Source organism: Myotis davidii, unplaced genomic scaffold (assembly GCF_000327345.1).
Source record: "Myotis davidii unplaced genomic scaffold, ASM32734v1 scaffold370, whole genome shotgun sequence".
NCBI classification, from domain to species: Eukaryota; Metazoa; Chordata; class Mammalia; order Chiroptera; family Vespertilionidae; genus Myotis; species Myotis davidii.
This window is the reverse complement of record NW_006288615.1, coordinates 15,621,241-15,637,854: the sequence shown is the minus strand read 5'-3', so window position 1 is coordinate 15,637,854 and position 16,614 is coordinate 15,621,241. Positions and strand designations below refer to the sequence as shown.

Below are 16,614 nucleotides of genomic sequence, written 5' to 3'. Positions count from 1 at the left end.
TCTGTTTTCCACAGTGGCTGCACCAGTCTGCATTCCCACCAGCAGTACAAGAGGGTTACTTTTTCTCCGCATCCTCTCCAGCACTTGTCATTTGTTGTTTGTTTAGGATAGCCATTTTGACAGGTGTGAGATGGTACCTCATTGTTGTTTTGATTTGCATCTCTCGGATGATTAGTGACTTTGAACATGTATTCATATGTCTCTTGGCCTTCTGTATGTCCTCTTTTGAAAGGTGTCTATTTAGGTCCTTTGCCCATACAAAATCCTTTCTTGCACCCCCTCTTCCCCTCAGTCCTACACCTGCTGTGTTCTTTTCTGTGCAGATTCCTGACATTCACCTGGGTCTGAGTACACACTGTAGGAATGCAAAGATGAATCTGTTTCTGCTCTTGCCCTCATCGTTCTTAGTCTTCTGGGGAAAGGAGACAGTGATAAGGTAAGATGATGGATGAGGAGGCCCCATTTCTATCTTTATGCGCCTTGCCATTTCCCTGTAGGATCTAAGTGGAAAAAAAAGAGGGGAAAAAGGCTAGGGGCTTGCCTGGCCGATGTGGCCCAGTGGTTGAGTGTTGACTTATGAGCCAGGAGACCATAGTTCAATTCCCAGTCAGGGTACTTGCCCAGGTTGTGGGCTTGATCCCCAGTAGGCGGCAGTTGATCAGTGATTCTCATCATTGATGTTTCCATCCCTCTCTCCCTCCCCCTTTCTCTCTCTGAAATAAAAAAATATGTATATTAAAAAACAACAACAATAGGGGCTTAAACCTACAATCCCGGGCTGTTTACTAGAAATGGGCTACATTAGAAAAGCTTTGTGCATAGTGTGATTGCCCTGGGGACAGAGGCAGGCCAGGTTCTGCGACTGAGCGGGAGAGTTTAGGAAAACCCTGGTGGGTAGTAGTGGTGAAGGGGGCAGCGGGCAGACATCGGGGACTGGAGAAACAGCAGTGAGGAAACCCTCGGAGTTACACCAGCCACAATCCCGTCTCCCTTTCCCTTCATCCTCGGAGTCCCATCCCTGGGTCTCATCCCACCAGGTTGCAGCCCCAGGAGCGCCTCACCCACTTCCTCACCCTAAGCAATCCCAACTTTTCCCACCCAGTCCTTGCAGCTGCTCTAAGTGGGGACCCCAACCAGCACCGTGGGCATCACCCAGAGCTGTTAGAATCATCAAGTCTCTGCCCCTCTCCCCGCAGCTGAATCTGCTTCAGCATTTGAGAAGCCTGTTTGCAGAGTTTGGGCTTTGAACCAGTGGGCCGCCCGGGACCCTGACCACCCAAGTTAACACTGTTTCTATGGAACATGTGTCCCCAGTTTCAAACAGCAGAAGTAAGGGTATCTTTCTTCCATTCTCAGTAGTCTCTTAATTGCAGAACACAATTTCTTAGAATTTAAATTGAGTTCAACTGCTAAATATTAATGTGGAAAACACACCTCGAAAAAACACATTCTATGAAAGTGGTGACTTTTCAACTGGTGTGTCGCAAGAATGTTAAAACACGCAACGCCTGACTATCTAGTCAGGGGCACTGACCTCCTTTCCCTTCGATTGACAAATAAAAAATGACAACAGCCAACACAATAGCTATCCGGTGTGAACAAATCAAAATTATACCTATTGATTTTGTTAGATCGGCAAAGAATAGAATATATTTTTGGCCTGCCACGGAATTTTAGTAATTGGTGTATGTGTACCAGGAGGAAAAAAGGTTGAAAGTTGCCATATTAAAGTATTGCTGGGTGGCTTGCTTTCTGTGCACAGAAACGGGAGGAAAAGCTAAAAGGACGTGGCCGGACTTGTCAAAGTTGCGGGGAGGCAGGAATGAGGACAGGCAGGTAGTTCTGTTCCAAGTGGGCCCTCTAGAGAAGGAAATGAAAAACTCCACAGCAGCCAGAGCAGCGCTCATAACCGACAGTCAGTTGGACCCAGGGCTCGTCACCGACATCGTCTCTAACTTTTACAGACATCGCAAACTAGCACGATTCTGCTATTTTGACAGAGGACACTGAGATGTAGAGAAATTAAGCAACTCACTGAAAGACCCACACAATCCATTCAAATCGAGTCCTTCCAACCCTGCTCTTCTTAGATAAACATTTGTAAGCAGGCAAAGGGCTAGCTAACTAGTGCTACGGCTCACATGTAAACTAGGTCAGAATCCGTTTTGCAATAGGAGACTCAGACAAGGATTCTTTTAACATGTGTTCCTTAAATTGGTTTTCGGCATGACACCAGCTAGGTACCCCGGGCGGGGGGGGAGGGGGAATTGGGCAGTGTCCTCGGACTGGTGCCCGTGGTAAGTCTGTAAAGGGGGCTCCTGGCTGCAGAAGGCACCTTTGGAGGCTGCAGAGTCAGACACGTCCTAGGACCAGGAGGAAGGACAGGAACCTGACGCTGGATTCTGTCCAGCCGACTGTGAGAGATGCTGCAGCCAAAGCAGTGGTATCACCGCTGGAGAAAGCGGCTCAGTGAGGAGGGCGGTGGGGACGGCACCACCCAGAGGCCGAGAGGTGGGCTCTGTGGAGCAGAGATGGGCTTGGTGGATGAAACGCCCCTTAGCACGTGAATTTATTGTGTGGGATCCCATGTTCACCAACTAACCTGCCAACCTGTTATCCCAACACCAAGAAGGCTGGATTCTGGTCAACCCCCAGGAACTTCTTATGGGTTTGGTTCTCATGAGTCAGTCTCTGGTTGCAAAGATGAAACTGAACTTCTGTCCTGTACATCTTAGGGGCCAGACTGTGGTAGAGGGACCCTTTCAGCGGGCTCCACCCTCCAAGTTCCCTTTAATTATTTTATAAGTTTCTGTTGTTGCAATTATGGTTCTGACTGTGCACTAACTAACTTACAAAGAAGCCCCTGGACCACCGACGTTCAGCCTTCCCCGCCTGGCCACCTTGGATACAAGGGAGAGGGAGGACCTGCGGGTGATACCCTCACCTTTCTGAGGGGATGCAGACATAAGTACACTGAACAACATGAGGGGCTAGGGGTACTGGCCCCGCACAGTTGAGCCCATACATAACTTTTGCCTCCCCCAAAGCTGAACTGCTAATAGCCTATTGTTGGCTGGAAACTTTACTGATAATAGTCAATCAACACATATATGTTACTAGAGGACTGGTGCACAAAATTCATGCATGGCTAGGGTCCCTAGGCCTGTCCAGTGATCAGGGCCAATCTGTGGGGTGACCAGTAGGGCGATCGGGGGTAGGCCTCTGACACCTATCTTGGCTGGCCTGGGGGCAGATCCTGCATTGAGTGTCTGCCCCCTGGTGGTCAGTGCATGTCATTGTGACTGGTTGTTCTGCCATTTGGTCAATTTGCATATTAGGTTTTTATTATATAGGATACATATTACATATTACATATGTATTCTTATAGTAAAGAAAGCTAGAGAAGTGCAAGTGTTATTAAGAAAGTCATAAGGAAGGGTAAATACATTTACATTCAATAAGTACATTTATTGAAAAAAATCTTCATATAAGTGGACCTGTAGGGTCCAAGCCTGGATTGTTCAAGGGTCAGCTGTAGTCTGTTCTCTCCGCTGCTGCTGCTTTGCCCCCAGTTTCTCACTCTCCTCCAGATAAACCCGCCCCTCTTCCTCCTCAGTGCCGACAGGTGATTACAGAGGCTGCCATGGCTCTGCTCCTTCCAAGCTGAACAGCTGCTTGTCTGGATTTGTCCAGGTCTGCAAGAAGCCTCAGACTCAATCCTGCTACCTCACCACGTGGGGCAAAGAAGACCAATCTCACGTCTCCCATGCCCGGCCCTCACCAGGCCCATTTCTTGGCTGTCTTCCCACTGGACTGACCTCCACCAGGGCTCCCTGAGACCTGGCACAGAGCAGGATTCTCATTAAATATGTGTTGAGTGGAAGAGCCAGGGGTCAAACAAACACGCCCTGTGCTGGCCATTGCCCAGGGCTCCCAGCATCAGCCCTGTGCATTCTGAGATTTGGGCAAAGAATGGGCCGCGCCAGAGGGGCTTGCTAGCACTACGCACAGACTGCTTTCCTGGCAGTCCCTGACTTTGCCAGTGGAGCAGAACCCAAGGCCTTGGGAGGGCCCTGGCTTCCCTCCTCTCAAGGAGTTAGCCTGTATCAGAACCAGAACTGGGCCTTACTGAAGGGCCTCAAAGCTGCCTGGATCCTATCAGACCAGGCGTTCCTAACCTGGATCCTTACACCTGCAGGGGCTGTGGATTAAGTTCAGGGGCTCGTGAACATGGATGAGGAAAAGGACATATTTACTTCCCCTAAGCTCTAACAAAAATGACCATTTCCTTCGATTGTGAATGTAACCCACAAGTCACAGCACCTGACACTTTTTCACCAATAGATTTTCACATCATATTACAACAGTGGCAGATCTCTCTTCAAATGATGGCCCTGTTTAGATCTTGTACATATTTCAGTGTAACTAGTTTTCTTAGTAAAGCTCTGTATTTTGTTTTATGCTTTTTACAACAGTCCAAGAGCGAGTCCTTTGGGCTTTATCAGACACTAGTGTGGTCTGTGGCATGAGAAGCGTTAGAATTCCTGTGAGAACATGAGACCTGGGTCAGGAGATGACGATTTTGAATCTTTGTTCTGCTACCTCATAACCTGAGATAAGACTGTAACCTGCCTGCGCCTCCCTTTCCCATCTGTTAAATGGGGGTTACTGTGAGGATGAAATGAAATGGTGCACAGGAAGGTCTCGGCATGTCTGGCAGGGTAAGCAATCCACAGGCGGGTCTAGAACTGTCTTCCTTGAGGGTGAGCACAAGTCCTGCCGGTGTGAGTGTCGCTCAAGCTCCTGGCAGAGGAGGGACCAAGCTGGCGACGTGGCTGAGGTCCTGTGTGGCGAGAGCTGCACGGGAGGGACTGAGGCAGCCAGAAGACTGGGCCTTGCACGTGTGGTTCCTCCCTTGGGAGGGGGGAGCAGGGCAGGAAAGGCAGCCCTGTCCTGGGGCCAGCAGGAGTCCTCACACAAGGGAAAGGACCAGGGCAGGGGGCCTGGAGTGGGGGCTCTCTCTGGCATCAGAATCAGCTCTTTGAGATCATCGTGTCCCGCCTCCCACGGTAGTGAGTCTCCCTGAAGCTGGAGGATCACTGACCTTCCCGTCAGCTGCTCCTTGCCCTCTCACCCCACCCCCACCTCAGGCATTACATTTTTAAGAACATACATTTTTTGAGAATTAATTTCTTTTAAAGAATCATTTCACTGTTTAAGTAACTTTGAGCACAGGGAGAAAAGCCAGATTTTTTTCTAAAACATTCACCTTGTGTGTTGAATTTTATGTGCACAGAGAAAACCCACGGGGATGGAAAGGCTGTCTTGTCTTCATACACAGTGTTATGGGTTGAATCGTGTCCCTCTCAAATGCACATGTGGAAGCCTCAGCCCCTACCCAGTACCTCAGAATGTGACTCTATTTAGAGATAAGACCTCCGGAGAGGTGATTAGGTTAAAATAAGACCATTAGGTGGGCTCTAATCCAATAGGACTGAGGTCCTTATAAGAAGAGGAAGGGACATCAGGGACGCATGAGCATAAAGAAGAGGCCCTGTGAGGACACCGGGGGAAGGTGGCCAAGAAGAGAGTCCTCGGGAAAACCAAACCTGTTGGTGCCTTGATCTTGGACTTCTAACCTCTAGAGATAATAAAATTCTGCTGTTTGAGCCACCCAGTCTGAGGTGTTGGTATGGAGTCCTAGCAAATGAATACGCACAGTTTTAACAATACTTGTCCATTATCCATTGTGGAAATTACAAAATAATAGCTTTTGACTAAAATATCCATCAATCGATTTCTTACACCAAAATATCTCTGGATTGTCATACATTAAAGATATATATAAAAAAAATTATCCCAAACCCTAGGTATGTGAGAGACTGCACAAGTCTTACTTAATAGTTAAATACATCATTCAAAAATTGTCAAATTCTAGGTGAAAAGCTGTAGAAGTGAGGAGAGGGATCTACTAATAAAACTTTTATAAAGGCATTGGTTCTATGGATTGAGAAAACAGAGCAGGATATTTTGCATAAATTAAAAATTCATTAGTTGGTTCTTCTTTGTTGCCTACACACATGCATGCACATACACAGTCTCCCCGAAGCTGGAGGATCACTGACCTTCCCATCAGCTGGAGGATGCATCAGTATTTAGAAACCCTGGAACTGCCTAGTTCTGTGAACGAAATGGTTGACTTTGTTGGTTTTACTATCATGCCATGAGGTCAGCATTATGGATTAACACTCACACTAGACAGCATCACACATTGGGCCTAGACCAGCCAGGGCATCTTGTGGCCCAGAGCCATTTTGCCATTTGGTCAATCTGGTTATGAGGAACACTTGTGAGAAAGACTCCTCACCCTCTACTTGCCCCGAAGGCATGGCCAACAAGAGGCTCAACCACAGCCCACAGTTCAGCCCAGGAAACTTATGTTTCTTCTTCAATGTGCTCATCCAAGAAAGCAGAATTATTTGAGTATAAAATGATCCACTTTCTTAGGATCAAGAGAACTACTTAGTTATTTAAGTAAACCATTTCTTAGTTTCACAGAGCCAACTTTAAATTCATTCTAGATCATGCCATGTGAGGCCCACACTACAGAGTGACATGAAGAGGGGAGAGATTTCCAACTCTGTCCAATGAAAACACCCGATGATCCTCAGAAGGATCAGCCATGTTCTATTTGAGACCATAAGAAACAGGTTTATCCAGTTACATTTTAGCACCATTTTGTATTATTCAAAACTATAAAGCATTTTGCTATATAAATACTGCCAAGTCACTTAAATACTATACTACAAATAGGAGAAACTTAAACTTTTTTTCAAAAAGGTTGACTCAATTGAGTATTTTATTCACTCTGTGTATATGTGGGGCAGGGGGTTGGGGTGGGGTAGCGAATTAATACAACTGGACAGATCTAAAAGTCCAAATGATCTCTTACCCTCATCACTTTTTATTCTGTACCTTATCTGTTTTTATATTCATTTATATTTTACTTCATATATAATGTTCTTAAAGTATTTTTATGTATGTATTTCTCACATTCTCTTGGCTTTTTCAGATTGGCTATTTTGAGACTTTTTTCTTCTAAAAGTAGCATTTATTCATTTATAAATCAATAGACAACACAAAAATACACAAAGATGAAAATGAAACACAACAGTGGCACTTAACCACTGAAGGAAGCATTTGATAATAATTAAATTTTAGGTGAAAAGATTTGGGGTTAATAATGCCCAAGTAATTTTCATTAACATTTTGATGTATATCCTTCTAGCTTATAAATACACAGATGGACACAGATGGACACACACACACACACACACACACATACATACACATAATTATTTGACCAATAAATACTAATAGAAAGAACTTTGTAATACATACTAGTATAACCCAACAGTGTTTTAATAAGAAAAGGCACTTAAATTTATATTGATTTCTTACAATCATAAGAAAGGATTTCAGAGGCATTCATTATAAAGCAATGAATCCACTCCAAGTTACAATGGAAAAAGAAAGCCAGTTAGCCAACTCAAATTGCTGCTAAAATCCTGTATTTTGAAAAGCTAGTAGTTTTGGGATTTCTACTCAATCATTCTTGGTTCTATTCTTTAGAGGCTCCTCCATGATGCAAACTTAGTGGGATGTGTTTAAGATCTGAAAACCATTAGTACAAATTAAGATGAAGTTGGCTTTGTTCTTCAACTTCCTGTAAAAATGCTCAACAGGAAAATTGATGCTCACAGCAAACCACAGCCATCCTGTTTCTTTAGCACAATCTTTTCACAGCTGCAGTCGCCTGTAGTTTCTGTTTGACGACCAGTCACAGTGCAACATTTCTGTGCCCCAACCCGCACCCCCACCAACCGTGATGTCCTTTGGCCATTTTAGAAAATGTAACATCTTTGCATAAAGTTTGTTCCTATTATTGTTACTTTTCCTCTTCTCAGGCCCAAGCTCAGAGGGCTGCAGGCAATGAGGCAATCGATACAAGAGGAAAGACAGAAAAGGCTGCTCAGCCCAAGAGGAAGCAGAAGGTGGAGAAGAGAAGCAAGGGTTGCTTTACGATAAGTAGAGCGACAGCCTCGCCTAGTTAGGTGTTGCTGTTATTCTCAGTCTGAGCTGAATGTGGAATACAAGCTTTCTGTACCCGAAACCCCTTATTTCTCAAAAAGTACTTGCTCCTTTCTCGGTTGAACAAGATTTCAGATGATGTTAACTTAAGTGAATTGTGCTTATGGGCTGTCTTCTCAACGGCAAGAATTGGCCTAAGGGTTAGAGCAGGGGTGGGCAAACTTTTTGACTCGAGGGCCACAATGGGTTCTTAAACTGGACCGGAGGGCTGGAACAAAAGCATGGATGGAGTGTTTGTGTGAACTACTATAAATTCAAAGTAAGCATCATTACATAAAACGGTACGGTCTTTTTTTTTTTTTTTTAGTTTTATTCATTTCAAACGGGCCGAATCCGGCCCGCGGGCCGTAGTTTGCCCACAGCTGGGTTAGAGGGTCCTTGGCTATTTTGTAAATACTTCTCTTAGAATTTATTTAGATAAAGAGTTGATTAATTTGGGAGGTGGGAAAGGCATTTTTCAGAAGACATTTTGGAGCATCTACAATGTTATTACAATTAGTATGACGCCAACTCACAATTTTACTGTAAGAGTAAACTGCTAGGAAAATAAAGGCTGCTATGAAGTAAAATTATTTTCTTAACCTGCTGTCATATATGTTTAATTTAGAAACTAATGCAAATTCATGGACATCAAGCCTTTTCAAAAGTGAGAAAATGAAAGTAAGTTGAATGACCCACCTACCTGTTGTTTAACTGTGAGGAAGGGAAGGGAAACCCTGTTCTACTTTATCCACATAACTCAACAGCATCGATTTCCTCCCACGACCTCCCAGCTCTGCCAAGCATTCTCTTTAAGGGCTCAACTCTCAAATTTTCCTAAATCCTCAGCACCATCGTTAATTTTATCATGGAATTAAGATCTACCCCTGTTCTCCACTACACACACATACATACACACACACCCACTCACACACAGATTCATACACATGCATGCACTCACACACACACTGCGTCTATGTCAACACACTTGATGTATTTTATTCATTTTATTGTTGAAAGTGGGGCCTTTTTTTTTCTTGAGGATGTTTCTTTTTAAAATAATTTAACACTTCTTATATAAGTTAGAAGTGTTACCAAACTTACTTCTGCAAAGGTCAGAGACTTAGAAAGAAAAATGTCTTATTCACTTTAAAGCTATTTACTGTTGCTGTGACATTTAAAACGAAGCATTTGCATAATCCCAGACTCCAGGCCTCGAAAGGGCATCTGATGTTGTCTCTAACCTGCACTTAGGAAAAAAGTTCTTTAAATTACAGAACATTTCCTACACACTTAGTTGTCAGGTGGCCTTGGGCAATTACTTAGCCTCTCTGAGTCCAGTTCCCACAATAAAATGGGGAAAATGGCACCTATTAAGTAGGGTTATTAAATGAGGCAAGTGCTTAATAACTTTAGCCATTTTTAAAAAAATAAAATAAGTGAAAGTAAAGAGCCTAACACATAGGAAAGGGCTCAATAACTGTTACTGCCCCCCCACCACCACCATTTTATGATGAAAAAGAGAAAACACAAGTTGATTTAAACCTTACTCCACATGTCCATGTCTTTGTAAACCTCTGCATTACAAGTGAATGGTGAAGGGAGGTGAGCATGAAATTTTAATTTTCTCAGAAAAGCATACTAATTAAGGCATTCCTTATTCTAGTATTATTTTCAGTTTTAATTTTCAGGAGTGAGGGTTGCAAAATACAGACAGAGGTAGTTATGCCAGGGAGGGGAAATGCTCCCTCCAACAAGAAGTAAATGTATGAAAGTTTGGTGTAACAAAAATGAGTCAAATCGCAAGCAGCCAGAAACTTCCAAAGTAAATGACGTGTTCACGAGATGTTAAGCAAGCCTTCAAAAGGGCAGAAAACTGAAAAGGTCCAGGAATTAGGTAGCTCATTCCTCTTACATTTTAGCATGGGTTGGGGAACTTACAACGTATAGGCCAGATCTAGAACTTGATATCATCAGGGATCAGGGTAGATTTGCTGCTGATCCCTGAGGGATGATTTTCATGGGGATTTCTCTAAGTATTGCAGTTCATTCACAGTGTGTGCAATCCTTTAAAGGTTTAGATATTGGAGTAATTGAAGAGCTGTGAACAAGTGACCCATGAGTGAACTTTTCAAAGAGCATTAGAAAACCCAACTGATTTTAAGAGAATTACTTAATCTCTTTAGACTACAAAATAGTTTTACCTAGACGATGTTCCACTTCAGAAGCAAGATAGCTTTATGAAGGTAACATATAATGCTTATGACCCCCACCCAAGTGAATAGTAAGGGTATTTTCCACATGAACTGACCTCAGAGCCTTTCCCAGGCTTCTCCTCGTCCTTCCTTTCTCTCTATCCAGCTGTACTACTTTTCTTCCTGCAGCCTTTTCATTTGACCACTTCCCCGTTTCCTACTGTAGACCCTACTCAGACCATTGAATTATTTAAAAGAACTTGTACTTATTGACTAAATTGGCATGTACCCTCTTAATATTTTAAAGCTTTATTTTCTGTTGCTTCATGAGGGGGTGGGGAGGAATGTAAATGTCAAGTTGCTTTTTCATACATGCCCCAAAGGAAAAAAAAAAACTTTTTTGATACCCCTAAATTTCCTCAATCTTGCTCTGTAGGTCTCTGGGTATTAGGCTCTGGGTACTAGGCTTGAAATTTTAAAACTACAATATTTTATGCCAAAATATTCATCATATTAAATGTAAATAGTTATAGCGAATGCTACAGAATTGGAATAGCAATAGTGGTTGTGCATGGATTGCACTGGTAGGATGTTGAATGATTCTAAAGAGAAATCATATTCTCTAAAGACTGCTTAGAAATGGTTTCATTTAAGATTTGTACTGAAGTAACGTCTGTCTGTTGCAGTAGAATAACAACAGTTTAGTTCCATGGTGCTTTCCTTTGAAGTTTCCAGTGACTCCCTTTACTTTAAAAGCATTTGCTGTTGCTGGCCAAAGCACAGTCAAAGGCAACCGGACTGCCCCATACACGGAAAAGTTACACTTCCTAACTGGCATAAGGCCCTGTTTTAAACAGGGGGGGCCGGGGGGGGGAGGTAGGTGGTGAGGGGGTGAGGGGAAGACTTGTGGATCAAACAGTCCAGGAGTCAGGAAAAATGCTACTGATAATCTTGCTTACATTTTGGCTCCAAACACAAGTTATGAATCACCTGCAATCACCATAGCAGTGAAGCTGGCCTTCTGTGCAAGAGGAACAGACCACGTGGTCTTCCATTGAAAAATTGAGCTTTATCTCAACATACTACGGCCCGTTAAAATCCATTTAGTTCCCCCCTCTAGCTGATAAAGAACATACATTTAAATATAATTTTTCTTACCGTTAATGGATACTGTAGGAAGGCATGATCAGGGACACAGGCAGACAGAGAGCAAGGAAGAGATGAACCCTGAGAGAAAACGGTCCCTGAAAAAGGCATCATCTTCTAAGGCAAATGCGGGGTCGCTTTTGGACAGTCATTTTGGACACGCTCTGGCCTCTTATTAAATATGACATACTGAGTCAGAGGCAGCCGTTCTCCTGTGGTTATTCGCTTCCTGTGTGATTAATTTGTTGTTTGTTCCTTCCTCCTTTGCTGCAGAAAGAAACTAGAAACTAGATTGGTTTTACTTAAGAAGCAAGCAAGCAAAAAAACAACAACAACAAAACACACAACAACAACAACACACAAACTAAACTAAAAGGATAAAAAATGTTTCTCCTTCCCACAAGGTGTAATATCCCTGCTTGGCACAGTAAGAGGAGGAGATCAGAACATCCATCTAGTTAACAGTCCAACTTTATTCTAGATACCTCCACAAAAATAATTGTTCACGGAATCCGAGATTCCTTCAGGAAAATTCCATTTGAAAGAATCACTCTCGATATTAACTATACCATTTGGTATGAAGAAAAAGAGTCATTCAAGAATTAAAAGCTCTCAAATGCACCAATAATTGGGACAAATGATTCGTCCTCGTCTCCAGAGCATTCAAGTGTATAGGGAGAAAGTCACAAATGCAAGTGAAGAGAGCTGGTCAGGTGTATGAAAGCAACTGCGTTTTGACAGGTGATTTGGTGCCCAAGTCAGGATACATGATACACAGCTCAGGCCATATGAAGATCCAGAGCTTTCTATGCCAGCATGTTTTGTTTCTGTCCTTCATATTTAATGGGGTAACAATACCTCTTCCAGGAGACGCTGGACAAAAGCACAGAGATAATGAACACAGAAGGAAAGCCAGGCTTCTCATTGAAAGACTCTGAGAGGTGGATGGGCAATGGAATGTAGGGAGAAAATATTATACCAAAACCTTGTATGTTTAAATAATCTGAAAATGCTCACAATTTTTTTCTAGATCCATCTGAAAGGATCAGATTTAATGTTCTCAACACATACCATATAACTCTGATAAAATAATATCAGTTGAAAGAATGAAAAACAGAGGCATATTTCAGTAACTAACCTTGTTGTAAAATTTGAACTTTGGGTCTTGACTTTGCTGGGTTCTGAGAAAAATGGCATGAAAAGACAAGTTGCCTAATATTCTGATAGAGCTGGGTAGACCAGTGGTTCTCAATTTAGGAGGCTGTTGGAAATGTGTGGTGGCATTTTCACTTGGGAGTGGGGGACAGTGGGTTGGAATGGTATTTGGAGCCAAAATGTAAGCCAGATTATCAGTAGCATTTTTCCTGACCACTGGACAGTTTGGATCCACAGGACTACACCCCACCCCACCCCCGCCATTTAAAATAGGGGCTTATGTCAGTAGGATTCATGGGCAGAGCCAGGAATGCAAAAATTTCCTATGATGCTTAGGACAGTCTCATCCAAAACACTGGAAATGCTTCTACTGCGGAAATGCTCTCACTGAGGAATACCAGCATAGCTGATGTCTAAGGTTCTTCCAGACTCTAAACTCTTTGAGATATGAGTCCAGCTGCACAAGCAGAGTTATCATGATGCCAAGCCATGGCAGAATTCCTGAGCACAGAGCATTGGAGGATTAGTGACTGAGAATCCTCTACTTTGCGTGGAGCCTCTTGAAGGTATGACTCTATCCCTCCTGCCTCACACAGGGCCTGGGGTCCAAGGGACACTCACTATATGAATAACCCATGCAGGCGTGGGGCGGGGCAGAGGTGGAGGCCTGCAGCTCCCATCTGTTTCCCCCTCTACTAACTACCAAGTAAATGCCTGAGTGAACCTATGGGGAAGTCTAACTATAGTTGGGTCTAAAAAGAGAACATGAGCAATAAGATGATTTCTCTATGTATTTTGAGAATTATTTTTAAGTTCTTGAAGTGAGCACCCCAAACACACACACATGCACACACACACACGTGCGCACACAAGATGCACAGGAGCTCATGGCTATTCTTGTCCACCAGCATCAGCTCAGCTAGAAGGGAGTAGGTCACCGAGAAGCCTGGAGCCTCTGAGACATGCAAGGGAGTAGTTATCTAGAGTTTGGGTTTATTTTATCTTTAATGAAAACTTGTAAATACAATCAACTTTGGACACATTTATGAGGTGTCTACCAGGCCCCATAGGACCTAAATCTGATAATGTTTCTCCCCTGATTAAAATCTGCCAGTGGTTTCTTCTTTCACTTAAAAAGTCTAATCTCTCCACCTAGATTCAAAAAGACCCACAATATCTGGCCCCTCCCTAGTCCTCTGACCTCATCTCAAGTAACCTCCCCCTTGCTAATTTATTTTCTAGCCCTTTCTGTTAAATGCACCTATTTCATTTGCATCCTGGGGCCTCACACTTGTAAGCCCTCTCAGCAGGTAAGCTCATCTCCTGGTTCCTTCTCATTCTTCAGTTCTCAGCAAAAATGAACTCATTCATGCCCATCTCTGCTCCTGTTTTCTTTTATGCATAGTACATGTCACCACTTGACATTTTTTCCATTCATTTAATGGTTTATTTACTTGTACCTCTTTCCCCACTGGAATTCAAGCTCCATGAGAGCAGGGACCCTCTGTCCTGCTATCGCCTCAGCATCTAGACCAGTGTCTGACACCTGGTAGGTGCTCAATTAATATTGGTTGTTGAATAAAAACAACAACTCCTAAAAGTTCTACCAAGACATAACATTCCCTTAAGAGCTTAAGATTGTTCCCTGTGGCACAGTGAATAACAAATGCCAAGACTAGACTTGAACCTTCCTGAGAAGGCTTAAGTTAATGGGAACAGTTCCAGAAGGAGGAAAGTAGGTAAGTCCTTTAGCCCAGCAGGGGGCTTGGCAGTCTTAGGCAGTACAGGTGGCTTACGCATTGGGCAGTGGGGAGAAAAAAACATGGATTAAGAAAGTTGAAAACAAATAATCCAATCAGAATGAAGGGGGGAGGTCAAGGAAATGAGGCAGGAAAAGATGTAGATGAGGGAGAGATGATGTGGCGGGTGGCGGAAGAGAACTGACCACATCACTGACCCCAGGTTGCCTCAGAGGCCACTCTGCATAGGATGACATGCAGGTGTTGGGCGTATAAGCGCTTTCTGACCTTCCTCCATGATGAAGTGTCCCAAGATCAGCATCAGCTTCTTAATAGAGGTCATTTTAAGGCTGCACCAGACTACAGAGATCAAAGCCCACACCATCACTTAAACATGAGGACACGGGGGTCAGAGAGACTAAGCGTCCTGCTCATGTCATACCACAGGGCGCAGCAGAGCGGGGCCAGAAGTTGGTCTCGGCTCCATGGCCCAGTGTTGTTACTGCCTTAAGCCTCAGTTTAGGTTCAGAAGGAGGATTTCACTTAATTCTTTTCTATAAGCATGAGAAGAGGCAGAAGAAAGAGGTAGGGAGAGGGCTGTGATGTGGACAAGAGAAATTGAGAGCAGTATTTGTATTGATCGCTGGTAGGGCTGTTATTACAACCAAAGGCCAAAGATAAGTGAATCGAGAACTCCAGGCAAATAAAGACGATCACAATTTGGACCTCAATGAGAATTTAATTGTGCACACCCCACTCAATGCATAGACCAGCCTGAGCTTAATGATAGAGTAAAACAAGAACCAATAGGCTCTCAGACCAATCAGGCAAAGAATCTTCCATATTTAATATACTGGGGAAAAAAAACACACAAAAAAACAAGAGCAAAAAGATTATAAAACAGCAGCACATCTTGGAAACACCAGTCTTGGAAAGCAGTAAAGAATCAATCACAGCCAATGACCCTCCAGTGATGACCCCAAATCAACAGAGACTGAATCAGGGCAACAGTAACATGTATAAAATATGAGCAGGGCTTAAAAAATATAATTCCAATTTTCCAAGTTGTGTTTCCATGACTACCTGTAGAAAGTGACCAACCCTGGCAGTTAGGGCTGTTGGTTCCCTGGCTACAGTGATTGGTTCAAAGAGGAGCATGTGACTGCTTCTGTACCAAGGAGATGCAATGAGACTTTTGTAAGATGTGTAGGGCTGGGACTGGTGGCATTATAGCCACATGGTAAACATTCAGAGGCTGAGAATGAAGCTAATGCAGTAGAAGAGCTGAGAGGGGAGCCTGAGAAAGGCAGCAATTGGAGGCAACATGGTATTTGGATACTGATACAAACAAATTGAAAAATATGAGGCAACCAGAAACTTGAATACTGATCGATATTTAATAATATTAAGATTATTGCTAAACTTTAGGTGTAATAATGTTATTGAAGTTAAGCTGTTGTGTTTTTTTTAAAGAGACTCCTTAAATTTTTAGAGAAACATACTGAAATATTTGTGAGGAAATGATATGATGTCTGGGTTTGCTTCAAAGTAGAGGGGCGCAGGTGGGTAGGGATATAAATGAAACAAAACTGGCCTGAGATGATCATCCTTAAAGCTTGGTGAGGGGTGCATGGCAGTTGGTTATAATAGTCTGACTAGTTTTCATGTACATTTGAAATGTTTCCATAATAGAAAGTTTAAAAAATAAAATAAAAATGACTTATGGCTCACTCCCTTCTTTATCCACTAGAGGCTGTTAAAGAGGTTTGCTTACTCTGTTATATACATGCTCAGAACTGTAAGAAGTTACCTTTTACTTCTCAAAATGATCTCGGCTCATGGATGAAATAGGACAGAGGCTGAGGGATCCCCTGTAATAGTTCAGGACTCAAAGATTTCTTTCGCCCAAAAGCATTAAACTCTCAAAACCTGAGACCCTCTTAATGGCAACAAAAAGCAAAAAGCAGATGGCAGCAGAGTAGGAGGATACTGAATGGACATGCTCCCAGGAACAAGCTGGAATTACAACTGAAATACGGAAAGGCTTCCTGAATAATCAATGGAAAACTCATAGGAGAGAACCCTGATACCCAAGGATCGAAGGTGGAGACCGTATAGAGACTGGTGGGAGGGGCAGAGGCTTGAAAGGGCTGGCTGGACACCTACAGACAGCAACTGAAGTCCCAGAGAGATATCTCAGCTGTCAGGGGGTGCCACTGAGCACTCTGGGGATCTAATCCCCAAGCTAG

General features: G+C 43.3%; 1 protein-coding gene across 1 annotated transcript in view; it reads right to left on the bottom strand.

Moving 5' to 3' along the window:
- The window catches only part of WIPF1 (WAS/WASL interacting protein family member 1), a 33,613-nt gene extending 21,818 nt beyond the window's left edge, over positions 1 to 11,795 (bottom strand). The window contains exon 1 of the mRNA XM_015561824.1: positions 11,484 to 11,795. The gene's annotated coding sequence lies outside the window, so the exon portion shown is untranslated. The remainder of the gene's footprint in view (positions 1 to 11,483) is intronic.
- Positions 11,796 to 16,614: the final 4,819 nt, after the last annotated feature.